Source organism: Saimiri boliviensis, chromosome 9 (assembly GCF_048565385.1).
Source record: "Saimiri boliviensis isolate mSaiBol1 chromosome 9, mSaiBol1.pri, whole genome shotgun sequence".
Taxonomy (NCBI): domain Eukaryota; kingdom Metazoa; phylum Chordata; class Mammalia; order Primates; family Cebidae; genus Saimiri; species Saimiri boliviensis.
Genome location: NC_133457.1, coordinates 75,949,218 through 75,968,197, shown reverse-complemented (window position 1 = coordinate 75,968,197; position 18,980 = coordinate 75,949,218).

Here is an 18,980-nt window from a genome sequence, read left to right as displayed (position 1 = left end):
CTGCACATTGATTTTGTATCCTGAGACTTTGCTGAAGTTGCTTATCAGTTTCAGGAGATTTTGGGGTGAGACAATGGGGTTTTCTAAATATATGATCATGTTGTCTGCAAATAGAGAGAATTTGACTTCCTCTTTTCCTAATTGAATATCCTTTATTTCTTTTTCTTGCTTGATTGCTCTGGCTAGAACTTTCAATACTATATTGAACAGGAGTGGTGAAAGAGGGCATCCTTGTCTAGTGCCAGATTTCAAAGGGAATTCTTCCAGTTTTTGCCCATTCAGTATGATATTGGCTGTGGGTTTGTCATCAATAGCTTTTGCTATTTTGAGATACATTCTGTTGATACCTAGTATACTGGAAGTTTTTAGTGTAAAGCGTTGTTGAATTTTGTCGAAGGCATCCTATGCATCTATTGAGATCATCATGTGGTTTTTGTCTTTGGCTCTGTTTATGTGGTGAATTACGTTTATAGACTTGTGTATGTTGAACCAGCCTTGCATCCCCTTCACCCTTGGGGTGAAGTCTACTTGATCGTAGTGGGTAAGCTTTTTGATATGCTGTTGCAATTGGTTTGCCAGTATTAGGATGATGTTGGTCTCATAAAATGACTTGGGAAGGATTTTCTCTTTTTGGATTGTTTGGAATAGTTTCAAAAGGAGTGGTACCAGCTCCTCTTTGTATGTCTGGTAGAATTCGGCTGTAAACCCATCTGGACCTGGGCTTTTTTTGGTTCGTAGGTTATTAATTGCTGCCCGAACTTCAGCCCTTGTTATTGGTCTATTCAGGGTTTCAACTTCTTCCTGGTTTAAGCTTGGGAGGGTACAAGTGTCCAGGAACGTAACCATTTCTTCCAGGTTTACTGGTTTATGTGCATTGAGTTGTTTGTTGTAATTTCTTATGGTAGCTTGTATTTCTGTGGAATCAGTGGTGATATCCCCTTTATCGTTTTTTATTGCATCTATTTGATTCTTCTTCCTTTTCTTTTTTATCAATCTGGCTAGTGTTCTATTTTGTTGATCTTTTCAAAAAACCAGGTCATGGATTTATTAATTTTTTGAAGAGCTTTTTGTGTCTCGATCTCCTTCCGTTCTGCTCTGATCTTAGTTATTTCCTGTATTGTGCTAGCTTTTGAGTTTTTTTTATCTTGCTACTCTAGCTCTTTCAATTTTGATGGTAGTGTGTCGATTTTAGATCTTTCCTTGCTTCTCATGTGGGCATTTGTCGCTATAAATTTCCCTCTAGACACTTTTAAATGTGTCCCAGAGATTCTGGTACATTGTGTCCTCATTCTCATTGGTTTTGAAGAACATCTTTATGTCTACCTTCATTTCATTGTTTATCCACTCAACATTCAAGAACCAGTTGTTCAGTTTCCATGAAGTTGTGTGGTTCTGAGTTAGTTTCTTAATCCTGAGTTCTAATTTGATTGCACTGTGGTCTGAGAGACTGTTTGTTATGATTTCCATTCTTTTGCATTTGCTGAGGAGTGATTGACTTCCAATTATGTGGTCAATTTTAGAGTAGGTGTGATGTGGTACCAAGAAGAATGTATATTCTGTGGATTTGGGGTGGAGAGTTCTGTAAATGTCTATTAAGTTTTTTTGGTCCAGATCTGAGTTCAAGTCCTGGATATCCTTGTTAATTTTCTGTCTCGTTGATCTGTCTAATATTGACAATGGAGTATTAAAGTCTCCCACTATTATTGTATGGGAGACTAAGTCTCTTTGTAGGTCGTTAAGAACTTGCTTTATGTATCTGGGTGCTCCTGTATTGGATGCATATATATTTAGGATTGTTAGCTCTTCTTGTTGCCTTGATCCTTTTACCATTATGTAATGCCCTTCTTTGTCTCTTTTGGTCTTGATTGGTTTAAAGTCTATTTTATCAGAGACTAGGATTGCAACTCCTGCTTTTTCTTGCTCTCCATTTGCTTTGTAAATCTTCATCCATCACTTTATTTTGAGCTTATGTGTATCCTGCCTGGCATGTGAGATGGGTGGCATGAAGGTGATGGAATATAGCACACCGATGGGTTTTGACTTTTCATCCAATTTGCCAGTGTGTGTGCTTTGATTGGGGCATTTATCCCATTTACATTTAGGGTAAATATTGTTATGTGTGAATTTGATCCTGCCATTTTGATGCTAGCTGGTTGTTTTGCCCATTAGTTGATGCAGTTTCTTCATTGTGTCAATGCTCTTTACCATTGGTATGTTTTTGGAATGGCTGGTACTGGTTGTTCCTTTTTGTGTTTAGTGCTTCTTTCAGGAGCTCTTGTAAGGCAGGCCTGGGGGTGATGAAATCTCTGAGCAATTGCTTGTTCATAAAGGATTTTATTTCTCTTTCGTTTATGAAGCTTAGTTTGGCTGGATATGAAATTCTAGGTTAAAAGTTCTTTTCTTTAAGGATGTTGAATATTGGCCCCCATTCTCTTCTAGCTTGTAGGGTTTCTGGCAAGAGATCCACTGTGAGTCTGATGGGCTTCCTTTTGTGGGTAACCTGACCTTTCTCTGTGGCTGCCCTTAGCATTTTTTTCCTTCATTTCAACCCCAGTGAATCTGATGATTATGTGCCTTGGGGTTGCTCTTCTTGAAGAATATCTTTGTGGTGTTCTCTGTATTTCCTGGACTGGAATATATGCCTGCCTTTCTAGATTGGGGAAGTTCTCCTGGATAATATCCTGAAGAGTGTTTTCCAGCTTGGATTCATTCTCTCTATCACCTTCAGGTACACCTATCAAACGTTGATTAGGTCTTTTCACATAATCTCATATTTCTTGGAGGCTTTGTTCATTTCTTTTTCCGCTTTTTTTCTCTAATATTGCCTTCTAATTTTATTTCATTGAGTTGATCTTCAATCTCTAATATCCTTTCTTCTCCTTGGTCGATTCGGCTATTGAAACTTTTGTATGCTTTGTGAAGTTCTCATGTTGTGTTTTTCAGCTCCATGAATTCATTTATATTCTTCTCTAAGCTGCTTATACTCATTAGCATTTCGTCAAACCTTTTTTCAAGGCTCTTAGTTTCTTTGCATTGGGTTAGAACATGTTCTTTTAGCTCAGAGAAGTTTGTTATTACCCACTTTCTGAAGCCCGTTTCTGTCAATTCATCAGACTCATTCTCCACCCAGCCTTGTTTCCTTGCTGGTGAGAAGTTGTGATCCCTTGGAAGAGTAGAGGCATTCTGGTTTTGAGTGTTTTCATCCTTTTTGCACTGGTTTCTTCCTATCTTTGTGGATTTATCTACCTGTGATCTTTGCAATTGGTGACTTTCCGATGGGGTCTCTGAGTGGATGTCCTTTTTGTTGATGATGAAGTTATTTCTTTCTGTTTATTAATTTTCCTTCTAACAGTGAGGCCCCTTTGCTGTAGGTCTGTTGGAGGTCCACTCCAGACCCCCCTTGCCTGGGGATTGCCTGCAGTGGCTGCAGAACAGTAAGGGTTGCTGCCAGTTTCTTCTTCTGTTATATTTGTCCCAGAAGGATATCTGCCAGATGTTGGCTTGAGCTCTTGTTTATGAGGTGTCTCTTTGGATATACGGGGGTTGAGGAGCTGCTTGAAGAGACAGTCTGTCCCTTACAGGAGCTCAAGTGCTGAGCTGTGAGCTCCACTGTTCTGTTCAGAGCTGCTGGTCAGGTATGTTTAAGTCTGCTGCAGCAGAACTCATAACCGCCTTTTTATCCCAGGTGCTCTGTCCTGGGAATGTGGGGCTTTATTTATAAGTTCCTGAAATGCTGCTGCCTTTTTTCAGAGATGCCCTGCCCAGTGTGGAGGTAGTCTAGTCACAGTCTGCCAGCAGAGATGTTGCTGAGCTGCTCTGGGCTCTGCCCAGCTGCTGTGTGAACTTCCTTGTGGTTTTGTTTATAGAGATATAGTTAGAACTGCCTTGGTAATGGTGGTCTGCCTCAGTAATGGTGGACTGTCTCTGTAATGGCAGACTGCCTTGGTAATGGTGGACTGCCTCAGTAATGGCAAACTGCCTCGGTAATGGTGGACTGCCTCAGTAATGGCGGATGCCCTTCCCCCAACAAAGCTGAACCATCCTGGGTCCAGCTGTGCTTGCTGTGAAGCTCTCAATCCAGAGTGTTTCAGATTGCTGGTTTTTGTGGGGGTGGGACCCACTGAGCCAGATCACCTGGCTCCCTGTTTCAGCCCCCTTTTTTTTTCAGTTGAATGGGCGACTGTCTCTCAGGTGTTCCAGGTGCTAGTTGAAATGGCTGCCCAGATTCGTTTGAGTTTTTGTGCGGAGACCTGTTGCACCAGCTGAAACAGCTGTGATAGAGACTCATGACGCTTTTCTGCCAGGGAATCTCCGAGTCTGTGGGCAGTAAAAACTCGTTTGGAAATGCGGCGATCACTCACCCTCTGCATTCTATCTGGGAACTGCACTCCAGAGCTGTTCCTATTCAGCCATCTTAGATCCCTCTCTCTGAATTCTATTCTATTCCATTAATCTATTTGTCTTTCCATGAACCAATACCACACTGTCTTATTTACTGTAACTTTATAATAAGTTTGGATACCTGATTAAGTCCTCCTACTTTGTTCTTCTTCAAGATTATCCTGGCTATTCTTCGTCTTACACATTTCCATGTAAAGTTTAGAATCACTTTGTTAACTTCTTTAAAAAAGTTTTTGAAATTTTGTTTGGGACTGAATTGATTCTGTAGATCAATTTGGAAGAATCACCATATTTATGACGCTGAGTTTTCAAATCCTAAACATGGTGTGTTTCTTTCTTTGTTTAGTCTCTCAATAATGTTTTATAGTTTACTTTGTAAGGCTCTTCTTATATATCTTTTGTGTGATTTACTTCTAGGAATATAATTTTTAATGTTGTTTTATAAGGTATATTTTTAAATTTTCATTTTCTAATGGTTACATATAAGTATAGTCATATATAAATATGTCAAATCCAGCAAATTTGCTAAATTCACTAATAACTTATGTATGTTTTAAATTTCCATACATATAATCATATTGTCTGTGAATAAGGAATATTTTGCTTATCTCTTTTCAAGCCTTATAACACATTATAACAAAGCTATGAATATGAATGAGATTAGTTCAATAATAAAAAAATCAATTGATGTAATTAACTTACCTTGTCAACAAATGAAAGAAGAAAACGTACATGATCATCCCAATAGATGCAGAAAGAGAATTTGATGAAATTCAAATTCATGATCTTAAAAAAAAGTCAGCCATTCATGATTTAAAAAAAAAAAATAAAACAACCTCTCAGAAAACTAGGACTAGAAGGGAACTTCCTCAACCTGACAAAGCATCTCTACAAAAAATCTGCCAGTAACATCACATTTGATAATAAAAGATAAAAAGAGTGCTTTTCACCTAATGTTGGGAACATGGCAAAAAAGTCCACTCACTGCTCATATTTAACATGCTGGACATCTTGGCCAATGCAAAAAGGCAAGAACAAGAAATAAAAAACCTCATAGCTTGGTAAGGAAGAAATAAAACTGTGTTCATTTGCAGATAACATAATTGACTATATAAAAAATCTCAAGGAATCTTCAAAAAAGCTACTAGAACTAATGAGTGAGTTTAGCAAGGTAATAGGATATAAAGTCAATATGCAAACATAATTATATTTCTGTATATTAGCAATGAATAATTAGAAGTTGACATCAAAATTGCACAGAAAATGAGATTTTCAAATATAAATCTCATAAACTCTGTATAGGATCTGTATGCTTACAACTGTAAAACACTGATGAAAGAAATAAAAAATGAACACAAAGTAGATCATAGACCTAAATAGATATAAAACCTGAAACTATAAAACTTCTGGAAGAAAACAGAAAAAAAATTGTTGTGATCTTCGGTTAGGCAAAGATTTCTTAGCCATGACAATCCATAAAGGAAAAAGGTTATTAAATTGTCAGAAACTGGAAACAACCCAAATATTCTTTAATTGGGTAATGTATAAACAAACTGGTACATCTGTATGGTGAAATACATACAACCACATGGATGGATTTCAAATGTAGTATACTAAGTGAAAGAAGCTAGCCCCCAAAGTCTACATCTTATATGATTCCATTATATGACATTCTGGAAAAGGTGACAGTCTAGAGACAGAGAATGGATCAGTGGTAAGATTGGGGGAATGGTTTGACTAGAAAGCAGGAAAATGAGGGAATTTGAAAGGAAGGGTAATCGATTGTTCTGTATTGTGGTGGTTTGTCAAAACTAGTACACAAAAAAGGGTAAATTTCACTGCTATACGTAAATTATACTTCAACTTTTAAAAAGCTGCAACAAAAGGATAAATTAAGGTAGAATTGCTGAGTAAAATGCTGAGTAATATTTTAATTCAAATGTCAAACTGCTTTCCAGGAAGATGGTCCAATTTAGATCCTCTTTCCCCATCCTTGCAGGGGACTGACTGGACAGCAATGGGGTTTTCAATCATTTTAATCTTTGCCAAACTGATAAGCAAAAAATGTATCTTGGTATTATTTTATTTTCATTTAAAAATTTTTAAGTGAAGCCAAACATATTTCACATATTAAGTAGTCATGAGCAGTCTTTATTTTTCTTAGTTGTCTGTTAATGTTTTTTTTTGTTTCTATTAAGGTGTTTATTCATTTCCTTTTTAATTTCTAAGCGTCTTTCGTTAGGAATAGTAACTCCATTTCTCTTTGTCATTTTGACTTTAGCTTTATTATTTTGGGCTCAAATTTAAATTTTTTACTGAGTAGTTGTTCTCTTATAACTTTTATGATTATTGCTTCCACCTCAACATCGTAGAGAATATGCTTTTAATGTATTTAAGTATTTTTTTATAACCTAAATACTTGATCAAATTTTATAAATGTTTCCTAGATGCTGGATAAGAAGGTAAGTTCTATTTTTAAAGTAAAAAGCTTGATATTTATCATTTAAACCAACCTTTATATTATTCAGATAGATTTCAATGCTTCTGATTCGGATTGGAAGAAGTATATCAGAATAATCAGGAATTTATGCTCAGTTCACCTCTCTTCCATATGTTTTATTCTGATCCAATGGGCCTCATTTGATTCTGGCTCCTGCTTCACTTGTTGAGAACAATACTACTATAGTCCTGGTTACTCAGCTCAGAGCTGAATCTCTCCCCAGAAATTGTCATCAGAAGTGTTAAGCCTTGTCCCTGGGGGGAGTCTACATCCAATGACTGGTTGATAGATACAGGAATACAAAGTCTGCCCTCCTTGCTTCAATGGGGACAGTTTTTGAAGCACCACATTGGCTCCAGAGCTCCCTGTAGGATCTACTGTCGCCTTTGTTGAAGTTCCCTTTGTGCCAATCCTGTTTCCACCATTCCCTTACAGGTGTTATTCCTGAGAGTACTCTTAAATACAACACAATCTCAGTCTCGGAGTCTGTTTCCAGGGAACCTGACCTATGTTAGTTAATTTTTGTTTATTTGATCTGTCAGAGTTAGAGGGAGAATCAGAAAAGATTCTTTCCTTGCTCCTATTCTACCTCCTGCTGTCCTGCTCGTATGAAAACTGGTAAATTTATTCTTGCAAATGCAAGATACAGATATATAACTTTTGTATGTTTTGATGCAATTCTATTTAGAAACTACAGGTTCATGCAGCTAATTCATTTTGAATTGTATTCTTTTATTTGCTCTGATATTCTTTGCCCATTTAATATTTAATACTAATCTGTTTGATATTAGTATTGTACCCCTGCTTTTTTATTCTTTGAAACTGTCTGATGGACACTGGCCTGATCTTTAGAATTTGTGATATCACATTGTTGTTACTGAATCAAAGAATTTGTCTTTTAATGTGTTTTAATGATTATAATCTATAATAATTATTATAACTTGTATATCTTGTCTTGCTTCTGTCATTTTGTCTTGTGTTTCCTGGTTTTTATCTTTTTTTTCTTTTGCCTTTTGTAGATAGTTCTCTGTGTGTATACTATATGTTTTGCATTCTTCTTCAGTGATCAAAAAGTAATATATTCTGTTTTAAATTCTGCTAATGATTACCTTTAAGTTTCCACAAATAGTATTTAACCCTTATTTCTATAGTCTTCAGAGACAGAAGATAATATGTATTTCAAAGTCTCTTCTATTCAGCAAGAGATTTGGCATAATTTTATTCCTCTGTCTCCTCATTTCTGTTTTTATCTTACCGAGTTTTAGGTCCAAATAATTGGTACATTTTTACTTCATATTTTATTATAATTTGTGTGAAGGGTGGTTACATAATTTTATTTGCATTATAGATCTTTAAATTTTTAAATAAATTTAAAATATTAACATTTTTCTCTTTTCATTATGGTAATATATATAACATAATATATATAACATAATTTACATTTAATTTTGGTTTTATAACCAAACTTTTTTTTTTTTTTTTTTTTTTTTTTTTTTTTTTTGAGGCAAGTCTCACTCTGTTGCCCAGGCTGGAGTGCCATGGTGTGATCTTGGCTTACTGCAACTTCCGCCTTCTGGGTTCAAACAATTCTCGTACCTCAGCCACTGGAGTAGCTGAGATGTCAGGTGAGTGCCACCATGCCTGTCTAATTCTTTGGTATTTTTATTAGAGATGAGGTTTCACCATGCTGGCCAGGCTGGTCTTGAACTCCTGGCCTCAAGTGATCGACCTGCCTCGGCCTCCCAAAGTGCCGGATATAGCCAAACATTTTTAATTCCATTTCAGTTTATTACAGTATAACTCCTGGCCTCAAGTGATCCACCTGCCTTGGCCTCTCAAAGGGCTGGATATAACCAACATTTTGAATTCCATTTCAGTTTGTTACAGTATAAACTGCCAATCCATATACCATCACCTCTTTCTCTCTTTTCCTCCCCTTAATATAAGGTGAATTTACTTGTCTGTCTGACAAAGGAAAGCAACATCATTTAGATGTGAGCTCAAGTTATGGAAAAAAAGTATTTCAAATAATGTCATATCTCGTTGAGTGTCTGCTTGGCAGTTTACAAATATTATACAACTTTCTCTGAGAGTGATCTTTGGGTTGTGTAAAATCCCAAGGGGCCTAGAGTCATTCAGTAGACGTGCTGAATTTCAACAAAAGAGTCCACAGAGATTTTGATTGCAATTACGTTGCACTTATAGATGAATTTACAGAGAACTATCATTTTGACAATATTGAGTTTTGCAATTCATGAACATTATTTAGGTCTTCTTTAATTTTTACCAGTAATGTTTTCAGTGTATATGTATTCCATAGATTTAAATGTATCTCTAAATATGTTATAGTTTTGTTGCTATTATAAATAATATATTTTAAATTTAATTTTTGGATTGTTTGTTGTTAGTATATAAAAATACAATTGACTTGTGCATATTTACCTGTGTCCTGTGACCTTGCTAAATTCATTTACTAGTTCTAGTGTATTTTGGTAGATTCCTTTGGTATTTTTTACATATATGATCTTATTTATGAATATAGTGTTATTTCTTTTTTTTCAACATCTTTGCTTTTATTTCATTTTTGTGACTTATAGCAAGGATAAGGGCTCAATATTGAATAGAAGTGATGAAAGTAAACAGCCTTGCTTTATTTCCAAGCTTAGGGGGAAGGCATTCAGTCATTCACTGGTAAGTATTATATTAGCTATACTTTTCCTTTCCTGGTGCCCTTTATCATTTTGAGAAAGTTTTCTTCTAATTCTAGGTTGCCGTGAGTTTTTATCTTCAATAAATGTTGAATTTTGTCAAATGCTTTTTAGGCATATGGTTTTCTCCTTTATTATTATTATTTTTTTTGAGATGGGGTCTTACTCTGTCACCCAGGCTGGAGTGCAGTGGTGCAATCTTGGCTCACTACAGCCTCCGCTTTGTGAGCTCAAGCTCGGGATTCTTGTGACTCAGCCTCTGGAGTGGCTGGGACCACAGGCACGCACCACCACACCTGGCTAATTTTTTGTAGACACAGGGTTTTGCCATGTTGGCCAGGGTGGTCTCAAACTCCTGAGCTCAAGTGAACTGCTGCCTCAGTTTCCCAAAGTTCTGGGATTATAGGCATGAGCCACAGTGCCCAGCCTAGTTTTCCCCTTTATTCTATCAATGTGGTGAATTATGTTGATTCTTAAAGACAGATACAGGTGAGGGGAGGGAAGGCAGCAAACGATACTGCCATGTGTGTACCTATGCAACAATCTTGCATGTTCTTCACATGTACCCCCAAACCTAAAATGCAATAAAAAATAAAAAATAAAATAAAATAATAAATAAATAAAAGAATATTAAACCAATTTTGCCTTATTGGGATAAACATTACTTTGTTATGATGCATTATCCTTTTTATAAAATAATGGATTTCATAAATTTTAAAAAGACTTTTGCATTTCTGTTCTACTTCTCTATTTTTTGAGCTCTGCTTCCCCTCCCCACCCCCCCCCGATTTCTTGTTCTACTGCAGTATAACTTTTAATGCTTCTTTTTTAAGGTATATGTTTGTTTGTTTTCTAAACCCATAATACTATATATTATCAGATATAAAAGTAAGTAATAATTCAGTGATATAAAATATTCAGTCAGTGTTCATACATGACTATATGTGTATCTGCCTATTTCTCTATCTATCCATCCATCCATCCATATGTCCTCTCTATATAAATGGGAGTGTACGATACACACTTTTTACTTTTTTTTTTTAAATCTAACAGATATCCTAGAAATCACTCTATAGAGATATGGATATATTTCCCATTCTCTCTCTCTCTCTCTCTCTCTCTTTCTCTCTCTCTCTGAGACAGGTTCTCACTCTGTTGCGCAGGCTGGAGTGCAGTGGTGCAAACATAGCTCACTGCAGCATTAAACTCTTGGGCCCAAGCTATCCTTCTATCTCAGCCTCCCAGTTAGCTAGGATGACAGGCATGTACGACCGTACCAGGCTAATGAAAATTTTCTTTTTTGGTAGAGCAAGGTCTCCCTGTGTTGTCTAGGTTGGTCTCAAAACTCCTGGCCTCAAATAACCCTCCTGCCTCAGCCTTCCAAAATGCTGAGATTACAGAGCCACAAGTCCAGCTCCATTCTTTTAAATAGCTGCATGGTACTCCATTGTATAGATGTGCCAAATTTATTCACCTAGTCCGCTACTGACAGAAATTTGTTGTTTCTAGTCTTTTGCTATTAGAAATGATGCTGCAATGAATAGCATATATCATTTTGTAGGTTTGCCAATAGGTATTTTAAATGGAATTGCTGGCTCAAAGATAACTACATATGTAATTCCGCTACATGCTCACAAATTCTCCTCCAAATGGGTTGTGCTGTTTTTTATTCTCACTATCAATGTATGAGACAGACTTGCCAACAGTGTGTGTTGTCATCCTTTATAATTTTTGTCAGTCTGATAAATGAGAACTAGTATTTCAGTATTGTTTTAATTTGTATTTTTTTTATTGTGAAGTTGAGCATCTTTTTATATGGTTAAAAACCATTTGAATTTCTTTTTCTGAAATGTTCTGTTCATTTTCCTGGCCCATTTTTCTAAAAGGGTATTGGCATTTTTCTTCTTTATGTCTATAAGCTCTTTCTGCATAGGATGTCAACCCTGTGCCTTGATGTAAATAGCAAAAATATTTTCCTAGTTTGTCATTTGTCTTTTTACTTTGCTAATGGTATTTTTGACATGTAAAGCTTTTAATTTTTATTTTTAGGTAATTAATATCTTTCACTTGTCCTTTCTGAATTTTTAAATCACAACCTTACTCCTGGGTTATAGAGATATTAATTTTTTTTCTAGTACTTATATGTTTCATATTTTTTAGATTGAAATCATCCATAAATTTATAATTTATTTTGATGCATAGTGTGAAGAATAGATTCAATGAAAAACCTTTCAATATGACTGCCTAGTTATCCTAAAATCAAATACCTCTCTGCTCCTAAAGCAGCTAAGATGCTGCCTTTATCACATACTAAATTTTAATATGCAGCTGGTTCTATATTTGTGTCTTTATGTGTTTTTTTGTTGTTGTTTGTTTTTTTTTTTGAGACAGAGTCTTGCTCTGTCGCCAGGCTGGAGTGCAGTGGTGCAATCTCGGCTCACTGCAACCTCTTCCTCCTGGGTTCAAGCGATTCTTCCGCCTCAGCCTCCTGAGTAGCTGTTCATGTGTTTTTAAAGAAGAGTATACAGATGGTACATGTTGGGCCCCTGTAGTGTAACTCTATGTTGCCTTTATACATCTTAGCTTGTTATAAAATTCTCAGCTCATTGCCTTCCTCTCACCTTAGGCTCTGCAGACATTTAGATTTTGACATAAGCATTACACAGAAGTCCCTGTCTTAAAAAAAAAAAGTACCTTTCTACCTCTTTTCAGGTATTATATATTTTGGTAGATGAAACTTGGATGGTTTTGTCTGTTTTAGGTTTGCTCTATCTACCTTACAATAAAAGCAGATTCTGATAGGAAGCATCTGTTGAATTTGAGGAATGTAATCTGGTCAAAAGTGTCTTCCTCAGTTTTGAATCCATTTTCGATATATTCTCAAATTGAGCAAATAAGCGATGTGTTAATGTTGTTAGGAGCCAGGATTCTCACTGTGGGAGAAGAACTATATAAATATGGAACAAGACAAAGCAAGGAATAACCCTGTAGGGATGAATTGGAATTGGAATTATTGGTATAAACTCACGATTTCTAAAATAGGTATGTGCATGTTTATGTGCATTAGTAAATATATAGGTATGTGTATATATGTGTGTGTTGTATGCATATGTATGTGTACATATATATGTGTGTGTGTGTGTGTGTGTGTGTGTGTATGTGTAAATACATATATTTCCTAGCTCTTTCCCCTACAAGGCCCAAGAAGCAAAGAAGTCCCAATAGCAATGAGCACACCTACAGACTAAATCTTGGTCTCTAATACAATTTTCCATTAAAAGGACCAGGGCTTTATGGAGAAATGGCTGATTCCAGGGCTAGGGCAGGGTAACTGCAAGATGATCCTGAAGCACCTAAGCACCTTATTATGCCAGCATATAAGGTAGTGCTTAAACAAATGATGAGTCACATCACAAGGATACAGTAGCTGGCCTTGCATAATTCCCATTGGCCAACTCTGGAACAATTTGAGGACCAAAATAATTAATTACAGTAATGAATTTTTCTAAGTAGGAATCATTATTCCCTGCTGATAATAGATGGATTAATAAACAGAGGCAAAGGAAGGTCTTTTGCTTGCAATAGAATGCTGAGTTGTAAATGTGGAGGGAGTATAGGAGCTGGAGAATCATCAGTTTTCAGTAATTGTGGTAAAGATGAGATTGGGCAAGAATCATTAATGGGTGCTAAGGCTAGGGGGAAATTTTGGCGAGGAACTGTATATTTGTATGGTCTTAAAGTGTCTCCTCACAGACTGCTTATTAATTACTAGGAGAAAATTAAACCTCAGTAATTATTCAGTGGAGAAATGTGGGCAACATCTTGCCCAGGTGATCAAAATTAACGGTACCAAATGAGGGGAAGACAGACACTGTGTGCCTTCAAATGCAATATCCTGAGAAGGATAGGACATCACCTGTACAGTATTCTAGCTGAGTATTTTCAGAGGCTTCTCACTCTAACAGTCATTAGAATATTTTCAGTCTAGTCTCAAGGAAACATCAGACAACACAAAATGAGAATTTCATTTGAAAGGGGTACTGCTACTGGAGGAAACCAATCTAAACCATTAGTGCTTAATGGCATTTACTGTAGAGCAAGCTCGTCTAACCTACGGCTCATGGGCTGCATGTGGCCCAGGGAGGCTTTGAATGCAGCCCAACACGAATTTGTAAACTTTCTAAAACATTGAGACTTTTTGTGATTTTTTTTTTTTTTTTTTTTTTTTTTTTTTTGCTCATCAGTTATCGCTAGGGTTAGTGTATTTTATGTGTGGCCCAAGACAATTTTTCTTCCAGTGTGGCCCAGGGAAGCAAAAAGATTGGACACCCTGCTGTAGAGTGAGGGAGGTGTATCATCACATGAATGGTTGTATAATTAGAATAATATTAGACATCATTAAACTTCTGTTTGTAGTTGGATATACTTCTTTTAGAAGCTGGGGAACACATTTTATTTTCGAAATGGCTCATGGATTGTTTAGAAGAATTTTTTAAAATAAAGCACTTAACACATGCCAAATACAAGAAGTAGAAAGAACATTTACATGATCTTTGGGAAGGTGGTATTAAGTAAAGGTGAGACCAAAAAGTAATAGTTTCTGTCTTCTTTTATTTTTAGATTTAATTTTTTTTTCTGAGGTGGAGTTTTGCTCTTGTCACCCAGACTGGAGTGTGGTGGTGCAATTTTGGCTCACTACAATCTCTGCCTCCTGAGTTCAAGCGACTCTTGAGCCTCACCCCCCTGAGTAGCTGGGACTACAGGCACCTGCCGCCAAGCCTGGGTAATTTTGCATTTTTTAGTAGAGATGGGGATTCACCATGTTGGCTGGGCTGGTCTCCAACTCCTGACCTCAAGTGATCTGCCCACCTCAGCCTCCTATAGTGCTGGGATTACAGGCTTGAGCCACAGCACCCGGCCTGATTTTTAAATTTTAGTGAAGACAGAACAAATACAGAAACATGCAAGGAGGTTTGACTATAACATATTTCCTGAATTCTTTCTAATCACTGGTTTCCGTTTGCTATGCTTTTATGCTCAGAAAACACCTGAAAATGGTAGTTGCTTACACAATCAGATGCTTGACAATAATCCCAGGAAAATTATCCTTATCTTTCTTTTATAATGAATTCCAGGAACAATCAGGTCAATGGAGCATCTTAGGTGCTGCTGAGAACTACCAATTTTGTGACAATCATTGAAATTGTGCTGTATTACAGTGTCTTTGAGGACATACAAACAAACCAGTATGTAAATAACACTATTTCTCATTTCAGCTTTGGTGTTCTTTTTTCATGTTAATCAAATCCAGTGTTATTGAAGACAATATGGCATAGAAAATTATATGTGAATTTTTTCCTCAGGTGGTTATTATTTTACAATTATCTGCCAAAATAGAGGTCAATATTTAGTTTCCATATGTGAGACATTGTCCTGTGTTATTTACAAATACATGAAAGCGTATTTAGCAAACATGAAGAAATAGAATATATTCAGCAATCAAATATTGGAACATGACTGCCTGTTACTAAATAAGATGAGCTAGGGCTGTGAAATAGGCTTTTTTGTTGTTGTTGTTGACAGGCTGGAGTGCAGTGGCGCAATCTTGGCTCACCGCAACCTCTGCCTCTTGGGTTCAAGCGATTCTCTTGCCTCAGCCTCCTGAGTATCTGGGACTGTAGGTAGGTGTCACCATGCCCAGCTAATTTTTGTATTTTTAGTAGAGACAGGGTTTCACCATGTTGGCCAGGATGCTCTCTATCTCTTGACCTTGTAATCCGCCTGCTTTGGCCTCCCAAAGTGCTGGGATTACAGACGTGAGCCACACTGCACCTGGCCTGAAATAGGCTTTTATTTGAAGACTGTTTCAAAATGATAAGTGATGATATGGGAAGCTTTTTTTTTTTTTTTTTTTTTTTTTTTTAAGACAGGATCTGGCTCTGTTGCTCAGGCTGGAGTACAGTGGTCTGATGTTGACTCACTGCAAACTTCACCTCCTGATCTCAAGCCATCCTCCCACCTCAGCCTCTCAACTAGCTGGGACTACAGGCACACGACACCACACTCAGCTAATTTTTGTTATTTTTTTGTAGAGACCGAGTTTCACCATGTTGCTCAGACTGGTCTCGAACTGCTGAGCCCAAGCAATCTGCCTGCCTCTGCCTCCCAAAGAACTGGGATTACAGGCATGAGCCACTTTGCCTGGCCTGGGAAGCTCTTTTAACAGAGGTGATGTAAAGTACAAAAAACAGTGGGCTCAAAAGGCTGCCGCCAACTGCATAAGTGACCTTAGCCAAGTCTGCTTACCTCTTCAAGTCTCAGTTTTCTCACCTGCAAGTTGAAGGCTTTATACTGGATGCTTTGTGAGGTCTCTCGATCTTAAATACAGTAGCTGTGCAGCCCACAGGGTCACACCCAGTGCAGAGCACAGCTTACCTGGCAGAGGCTGGAGAATAGGGACAAAAGAATAGGATGAAAGCCTTTGGAGAGAATTGAATGATTGCCTCTACCATTCTTGCAAGTGAGGGCGTAATCCTCTCTCTTCTAGAATGTCAGTTTCCAGTGAAGACAGCAGGAAAGAGGAAGGTGGAACATCAGCATAGTGCAAGATACCAGACAGGACTCAGGTCAGGAAAGGCTTTTAAGCAAACTGGAAGCCAAGGCTTTATGTATGGGACCAACTGAAAATGAGCAGTAGAAAAAGGAGTGAAGAACTGTAACTGGGCTAACAACAAAGGCACTTCAGATAAGACTGGCGGACTTTGCTGGAGATACCTCAGGGCAACCAGAGTAATTGCAGCATGCAAAAATGAAAGTCCTTTTAAACATCTTTTGACAGCCTATGATGTGCTTGGGAGTTGCTGGAAATCAAAAAACTGAATCACACATAGCCCTGCCTCTTAGGAGTTTAAAATTTGAAGGAACAGACAGGTGTGTATGCCACTAACCGGGCTATCCTTTAGTTTGCAGATGGCATCAAAACAGCAATTCAAATCAAGTGCTGTGGGAGCACAGAGGATTAAATATAGTTCAATTAAATCTCATAGGAAGGATAAAGAAAGACTTGGTAATGGAAGTGATATTTAAACTGGGCCTTGAGAAATGAGTAGGATCATCAGGTGAAGGACTAGGGGAGGGTAGAAAGGACAGCACGTGAAGAAGAGTGAGGGAATGAGCTGGTGCAATCCGTCTGCTACCCAGTGAGAAGCCGAGTGTAACTGGAGTGGAGGGAGCACTAGGGAAGTTGTAGAGGTAAAGCGAGAAGACACACTGCCCCTGGATGGGGAAGGGCTCTGACTCTCATGCTAAAAAATGTGGACCACTATCCAGCAAGAGAGTGGATGGCGTCATTAGTACCAGCTACTTGGGCAGGTCTCTAGCCAGCCAGGCCCAGCCCCTGTTAGGGGCTAAGGGTGGAGGAGAGAATGGGCTGGCAGAGGGAGGGAAGAAAAAAGAAGAGATAAATCAGTCTTGCAGTTGGAAACTAGAATAAATAGTTAGGAATTTTAGTGGAATTCCTAAAGAGGAGATGGTTTGAAGAGAGAGGGATAATAAGATAATTTGGGTAAAGTTGGAAGCGTCCATGAGAATCTTGCCATTACGCTATTGATAATGTGGTTCTGGAACTTGAGCAAGAGCCAGGGCTAGGTTTAACTACTTGGGAGAGAGCAGTGGGAATGGAGGAAGTACCGAGTTTCACTCAGACCTGATCCCCCTCCTTGCTTTCCATAAAGCATGTGGTGATGTCAGCCACATGTATGCCTGGTCCTGTGGAGGTGAAACTGTCATAATTCCTGCCTTTGAGTGAGCAGTGAAATAGATAACTAACTTTAGTGCCAAATACTTTAGTGAGTGCTAAGTGTAGGTCCATAATCCCTCATCTGGAAGCCTTGAGGCAGATGTGTTATGAAATTCAGAATTTAATGCAGTATGCTACATAGGCTATATTTTACATAACTCCCCAGTGAGATCTGGGCCAGCATGCAGTAATCAAACCCAATTTTGATTTCTAAAGTGAAGCCAATATTTCTAAAGTGAAGCATAAATATCTCTGTTTGACTACAAAAAGTCTCATGTCTGTCAGTTCAGATTAGTCAGGCCACCAAAAAAGTTTGCATCAAAATTACAAAAAACTTTTAGTTTTCAGGGCATCTTACATTTCTGAACTCTGAACAAAGTAGTGTGGGTCTGTAGAAAGTCTTATGAGAGCAAGTACTTCCAACTTGGGGAGTCAAGGAAGGCTTTGCAAAGGAGATGGCACTTGAGCTGGGGTCTTGAAGAAAATGTAGGCTATCAACTCGCAAAAAATAGGAATCAGAGGTAGGACGAAGGAGAGGACATTTTTTTTCCTCTCTTTGAAGACTGTTTCAAAATGATGAGTGATGATACGGGAAGCTTTTTTGTTTGAGACAGGATCTGTCTCTTTTGCTGATTATTTTTCCTTCCTTATGTATATATAAATTCCCATACAGAAAAGCTTTTAAGTTCCAGGGTACATGTGCGGAATGTGCAGCCTTGTTACGTAGGTAAATGTGTGCCATGGTGGTTTGCTGCACAGATCAACCCATCACCTAGGTATTAAGCCCGGCATCCGTTAGGTATTGTTTCTGATGCTCTCCTTCCTCCCACCCCACTGACAGGTCCCAGTGTGTGCTGTTCCCTCCATGTGTCCATGTGTTCTCATCATTCAGATCCCACTTACAAATGAGAACATGAAATGTTTGGATTTCTGTTCCTGTGTTAGTTTACTCAGGATAATGGCTTCCAGCTCCACCCATGTCCCTGCAAAGGACATGATCGTGTTTCTTTTTATGGCTGCATAGTATTCCATGGTGTATATGTACCACATTTTCTTTATCCAGGCTATCATTGATGAGTATCTGGGTTGATTCCATGTCTTTGCTATTGTGAACAGTGCTGCAGTGAACATACATGTGCATGTGTCTTTATAATAGAATGATTTATATTCCTTTGGGTGTATACCCAGTAATGGGATTACTGGGTCAAATGGTATTCCACAATGGTTAAACTAATTTACACTCCCCCCCAACAGTGTAAAAGCATTCCCTTTTCTCTACAACCTCACCAGCATCTGTTGTTTCTTGGCTTTTTAATAATTGCCATTCTGACTGGAGTGAGATGGTATCTCACTGTGGTTTTGATTTGCATTTCTCTGATGATCAGTGATGTTGAGGTTTTTTTTTTTTTTATGTTTGTAGGCCACACAAATGTCTTCTTTTGAGATGTGTTTGTGGGTTTTTTATTTCTTGTAAATTTGTTTAAGTTCCTTATAGTCTCTGGATAGTAGACCTTTGTCAGATAGATAGATTGCACACATTTTCTCCCATTCTGTAGGTGTCTGTTCACTCTGA